Genomic DNA, 6,670 nt, shown 5'->3' on the forward strand with positions numbered 1-6,670 from the left:
GCGCCAAATCCTAATTATATCTAAGCAAATAAGAGCAGATATCTGACTGTTTTTCAAAAGATTCTCAACGAAATACGATCCTGGACTGGGTGTCGCCAAGTGTAACATCCCCACAAAAATTTTAAAAGGAAAGACAATATTTAATAGAAATGGGAGCCAAGCGTAACCTCCCTAGCAATTAAATTTAATGACAATAAAAATGAGAATCGCAATCTGACTCAAGGTGTAAGCTGTCACGAAAATAATGAAAGACAATTCAATGCTAATGAGACTTCAGTGACAATGAAAATTCAATTAAACCGAAATATCGGTCTTTGGCCCTGTGCAAAAAATCATAATTAATTTCTTACCTCATTGAAACTGCATGTCAAATTTCTGCTCTTATTATTGGCCACGGCTTGGAGGAAATGCATTGCAAATAATATTTTTTTTTAAATTTAACTGAAACTTTTCTTTAAAGGAAATGGAAGGAGATCGTTGGTTCAATTAAAAGGTTCTTTTGAAAAAAATTGCTTTGAAATCAAAATTATTATTGGGGCGATTATTGCACAAATTAGTTACAATTAATTTACATTATTAACTAATGGCATTGCTGATTCATTACCTTGTTTAAAAAATAATATACCTCGTCCTGAATCTTGACCAGAATGCCATGTCGACGCCCGCCGACTCCTCACACACAACTGCACTCGACTGCTACTACCGACATACTGTCCACTGACACTGCTCGCAACTGTACTGCACGACGACTACTGACCGACTACTTTACAACTGTACTGCACGACGACTACCGACAGACGACTCCGGCCTACTGACGGAGTACTGCTCGCAACACTCGCGCGGTCAAGCGCAGACTAACCACGATAAATGGCTCTCTGGTCAAAGATTTTATCATGCCTCACCATCGCTGCTACGTTACATACGTGTTTCAGTAGGACTGGTGTGGTGTCACCGTCAGACACCACACTTGCTAGGTGGTAGCCTTTAAATCGGCCGCGGTCCGTAGTATACGTCGGACCCGCATGTCGCCACTATCAGTGATTGCAGACCGAGCGCCGCCACACGGCAGGTCTAGAGAGACTTCCTAGCAGTCGCCCCAGTTGTACAGCCGACTTTGCTAGCGATGGTTCACTGACAACTTACGCTCTCATTTTCCGAGACGATAGTTAGCATAGCCTTCAGCTACGTCATTTGCTACGACCTAGCAAGGCGCCATTACCAGTTACTATTGATGCTGTAAAACATGTACCGTCAAGAGCGATGTTCACCAATTATGGATTGAAGTTAAGTATTCCAGCAGCTACGTACGTTTTTTGCTAGTATAATTTCCTTGACCTGTTCCAGACCTCACGCCAGCCTGCGTGAGCTAAAACGCGTGCCTTTCGGCTTCCTCTCATAGTGGGTTGGCTCTCTTGCCAATCCACAACAACTGGAAGTTTGAAAACACTGCAGTGGAGACAGTGGAGACGTGAATATGAAATAGATCCACCTGCAGAATTAACAATTGAATGTCCACGTTACAAATTCAAGTCTACAAAAAATTGTGTGACACGCAGAGATCACGGATTGGGACCACTTCTTTTGGCCACAAGTGCTTTCAATATTTTTTTGTGGTTTTCAAAAAATTTAAAAACCTCTCTCACACCGGCCTGATTTAGCTTCACTGATCAGGATAGTAACAACATGCGTATGTTAAGGGAATTTTCTTTCACAAAGCAGGCTTATCACATTCACACAGTTCAATACTGTTCTATCCTGATTAAATTGAGCTTAACTTAAATTCCATAAGGCAGTGAAGCAATTTCGAAGTCTCGGTGCGACGAAAATTGTCAGTCGATCTCCTGAAAAGATTGGTAATAATTATTAACTTTCGGTGATCACATGGGGAAGACCGGAGACCTGCTGGCAAGACCGTGTTAGCCTATTTATTTGAAGTAACTGGATATCTTGAGCATACAAAACGGCAGGTGCGTCCAGTGTAAATCAGACGTTCCCCACTGATCCCGTGCAACACAGCGTAGTAAGCAGACACTGTCAATAATAACCAGTTAAATAATACGTGAACACACTTACTTTAGTTTAGTTCATGTATTAAATTCCTTCTCATACAGAATCTCATCAAGATGGCGACTAGCTTCATTCTTTTCATAAGAGAAAACAGATAGTAGAGAAGCTATTCCACGGAGTAAATGGACGCTCCAAGGAATAATAGGGCTAGAAACTACTTTGCATTGATAATCATCGTATATTAAAGTTTAGGAATCGGTAAGATGAGAAGAGATATTTCGAGATATGTACTGAGTTATATAATTTATAAAATTTCTAAAATATCGCGGAGAGACCGCTGCAAGAGACATTACATGTTGAATCCACAAATGTGGTGGAACTGTTTCAGTATTCAGTGCAAAAATTCATGAAGGTAAGGGTCACATGAGATTAGAGTAAGTGCTATACAAGGGGACAGCGAAAGTGACAGTTGGCAAGAGGACGTCACTTCTCCCACTCCTCATCTTTCCTTCTTTTTTAAGTGCAAATGAGTAGCCTTTGGCATAGTCTCGCTTGGTCTGTCACTATATGGGCATACTGTTCCCACAGTGTGAATTCTGCCACAAACTAAACTTAACTCCTCCCGAACAGGCCATGAAGGCCCAACGGTACCGACTGGCCGCCGTGTCATCCTCAGCCCACAGGCGTCACTGGATGCCGATATGGAGGGGCATGTGGTCAGCACGCCGCTCTCCCGGCCGTATGTCAGTTTACGAGACCGGAGCCACTACTTCTCAATCAAGTAGCTCCTCAGTTTGCCTCACAAGGGCTGAGTGCATCCCGTTTGCCAACAGCGCTCGGAAGACCGGATGGTCACCCATCCAAGTGCTAGCCCAGCCCGACAGCGCTTAACTTCGGTGATCTGACAGGAACCTGTGTTACCACTGCGACAAGGCCGTTGGCGAATTCTGACACAGGTGCTATTCATGTAGCATCTTAGGAAGCAACGACAGCTCAACGAACATCTGTCGTCAACAGGGTAATATGGCAACACTCTACTTAATTCATCTTGCCGGCACGACTTTACAATTGCATAGGTAGCCGCGTTTAACTCGACAAACGTGGACTAATGGCGTCCGCTACTTGTGGTGGAAGCATGCAAAATAGGTGGATGGGGTATCTTCAACATTTGTCCCTCGAGCTGCCAGTTTCGCTACTTTCTTGTACAGTAGTGCGCAACACACTCTGTGAACAGGATCAGTTTGCGCAATTTTACCTGAAGGCTGGTGCAACAGTTGAAATACTACGATCTAAGCCACTGGGTACAATTTTATGAGTGGATTCAGGTGATGGTTGCATGAGAAACTGGATTTACTGGTAGGATGAATCGCAATTCGAACTTAATGGAACTGTCAGTCGGAATTATTGTGTGTACCGGACCGAAGATAATCTCCACATTACTGTAGAAAAGGCTGTGAATTTGCCTGGAACAAATGTGAAGTGCTGTTTATTACACTGGGGAATCATTAGGCTCCTCTGTTATAAAATGTGCTTCACACGAGCAGAGTTGCGGCTACACACGTAATATGTGTGGCGCACATCGTGTCTAAACCTACAGATAACATAAACTGTAACCGGAAAAAATAGCACAGTTTACTGATTAAATTTTTCCTTGCTTTCGTGCAACGAATGGTAATTTTTTAATCTTATCAACTTGTCACACCGTTGTACTATACTAGGAATTTGCAAGCATAAGAACACCAGACTGTACCAGCTCAGTGGGTAGGACCCAGGAGACCACTAGAGTTTTCCGCACAGTTTCCAATACTTACGGCATGCGACATCCACCGGTATTATTTTTTTTTCTTTAGGTTCAAGAATCAAGGTATTTCCTTCGTAGCTTTCTATGCGGTTTCAGGAAGTTCCATGGTAGCAAAAATAGACTGGTCTTGCAAAGATGATTTTACAGCAGGCTTTCCTGAGCAGATAACATCCTAAAGGAGTCTTTTCCATCTATAGAATTTGTACGGTACCACTTGGAGGCGTAACATCCTCGACAACTCCGTTAATGGGGCTTGCGGGGACAACTACTGATCTTTATACCTTCCCAACATGGCGCAATTACAAATACTAAGTTGCCGTCAGACAGGTTTGAGCAAACGTCGGACGTCTCACAGGGAAGCGTGCTAGGAGTATATCCTCTTCTGTGTAGACCTATAACAGCGCAACGTCCACGACAATCGAGAAAGTGTAGTGTTCTTTATTTGCAGAGACCCTCGTCCCCATACCCAGCAACTGCAGGGCATCAGCTGCAGTAGACATTAAAGATATTGAAGGAGTGGACTAGATCCAAGTTTTCGATCAAACGATGTAGCACAGTGGTGGAACACCAAACTCGAATTCACTAGGACAGCAGTTAAAATCCCCACTGGGCCATTCGGATTTAGGTTTAGCACGATTCTTTCAGGTAGCGTAGGGCAAATGCCTCGATATTTCCCTTGAACGTACGTAGTCAAATTCATTCCCTATCCTTGACTTGTATCACTCATGACACTACGACTGAGACATATTTATGAGTGTGAGAGGAGGGCCACGTTATGGGCAAGAAGCTCTCGTGGCTATAACACCTGAATGATATGAAAGCACTGTCTCTCAAAGTGCTTAACATTTTAAAGTGATTCAGCCACATATCTCGAAGAACTACTCGAGCCCAGTAATTCCAGTTTCAGGTAGCGTAAGGTGGATTATGGATTCCAGGCGTACTTATCACCAAGACGATCATGATTAAATGCGTTCGACGCCATCCACCATCGTGGTATAAACGGATCCAGAGTTGTCTAAAGGAAAAGCTTCTGTCTCACTCTGCATGCTGAGGCTAGTGAATCACAACTATTCGTCCGGCGGGGCAACTCTTCATGGTATGTCAGCCATATACACTAATGAAGCAAAACATTACGGCCACAGCCCATGGCGAGACTGAATACCGCTTGGTGGAGCTGCCGGCACGAGATGCAATATGGAAAGTATATAAGCCGAGCAGAGACGAAGGAAGAATGATGCTAGTAGCGATTGGGCCGCAAATGAGAACCGACACTGACATAAAGGCATATTGTTGCGGACCAGTGGCTGGGAACGAGTATCTCAGACACGGCGAAGCAGTTAGGCTGCTCGCGTGCTACTGTCGTGTAGGAGAGTGGTTTTAGGATGGTGAGTATAACGTTGATGCAGGCGAAGTGTTTTGGGGCACGCCGTTAAGGGCACATTGTTGAACATAGGACTGTGCAGCAGATGATCCCCAAGTATTCCCACGTTGGCTTAACGATATCATAAGTTACAGTATAATTGGGCACAGGGTCATCGACAATGGACTATAGATCAATTAATACCGAGTAGCCTGATTCAGACGTTTCTTATTGCACCAGATCTATGGCCGCGTTCCTGTTCGTCACCATCCAGGTGATCGGCTGCTTACAGCATAACATGCACTACGCTGGTGCCGGCCGAAGTGGCCGTGCGGTTCTAGGCGCTATAGTCTGGAACCACGTGGCCGCTACGGTCGCAGGTTCGAATCCTGCCTTGGGCATGGATGTCTGTGATGTCCTTAGGTCAGTTAGGTTTAAGCAGTTCTACGTTCTAGGGGACTGAAGACCTCAGAAGTTAAGTCCCATAGTGCTCAGAGCCATTTGAACCATTTGAACTACGCTGGTGGCGACAGTGTTGAGCTACGGAGAACATCTATCTGTGCTTTCACATAACAACTGGTTCTAATCAGAGGCTCAATAACAGCTTTTGACTACTTGAACATTACTGCGGAACACATGCATCACATCATGCATGATGTCTTCCCCGACAATGATGGCACTTTCCACCTGGATAACTGTTCGCATCTCAAGGTCAGAATCGTGCTATAGTGGTTTCAGGAACATGATAGTGCAATCAATTTGGTGTGTTGGCTACGAGATTAGCCCGATCTGTACCCAAAGGAAGACACCAGAAATACTATCAGACTGCAGCTCAGCAGACACACCATCGGCACACAATTTACAGGAATTGTGGGCCCTATGAGTAGACAACTGGTACTACACACCGTCGAGAATTTAGCTTTCTCCAACGACACAGAATCGGTAGGTACCAAAAGTGAAGCAATACCGTATTTAGCAGTTTTGTATTATCAGTGTAAATGTCTGGAAGATCAGCAGTCATCAATGGTTAAGCAACTAGCACCAAAAAATTTATATCTAAACAAATGTTAGCTAAGGGGTCCAAGCACGGAAAAAACCTGGGCTGCTCTGTACCTGCCGTGCCCTCGAGGTAGGCTCTTCAGGAAGATCACAAGAATTTGTGGAACGTCGTAACTCTCCGTACTCAATATTAACTTTTGAATATTTTATTTTTCGCCTATTTTTTAGAGTACTAAAACAATTCACTATGTTTATCCTATTGTTGGAACATTTTATCCTGTGACTGTTAGTATCGTGCCAACAAATTAATGCCGAAGTGTTTGCTTATTTTCAAGCCAACTCTTCCACAAAATATATATACGGGATCTAAGAAAAAGCACTGGATAAACGAAGAGAGATGTAGAGGCGTCTACCGGTGTTACACAACTAATCACAAAGAAATCTCTTGCGTTCGTCGGCCATCGTTATTCTTGCGGTGTAGCTGATAGCCACCTAAATATTTT

The 6,670-nt window shown here is 43.9% G+C and overlaps 1 pseudogene; it reads right to left on the bottom strand.

Annotated features, from left to right (window-relative positions):
• Window positions 1–2,831: 2,831 nt before the first annotated feature.
• On the bottom strand, window positions 2,832–2,949 carry LOC124778970 (annotated as a pseudogene).
• Window positions 2,950–6,670: the final 3,721 nt, after the last annotated feature.

The sequence above is a fragment of the Schistocerca piceifrons genome, chromosome 2, assembly GCF_021461385.2.
Source record: "Schistocerca piceifrons isolate TAMUIC-IGC-003096 chromosome 2, iqSchPice1.1, whole genome shotgun sequence".
Lineage (NCBI taxonomy): Eukaryota > Metazoa > Arthropoda > Insecta > Orthoptera > Acrididae > Schistocerca > Schistocerca piceifrons.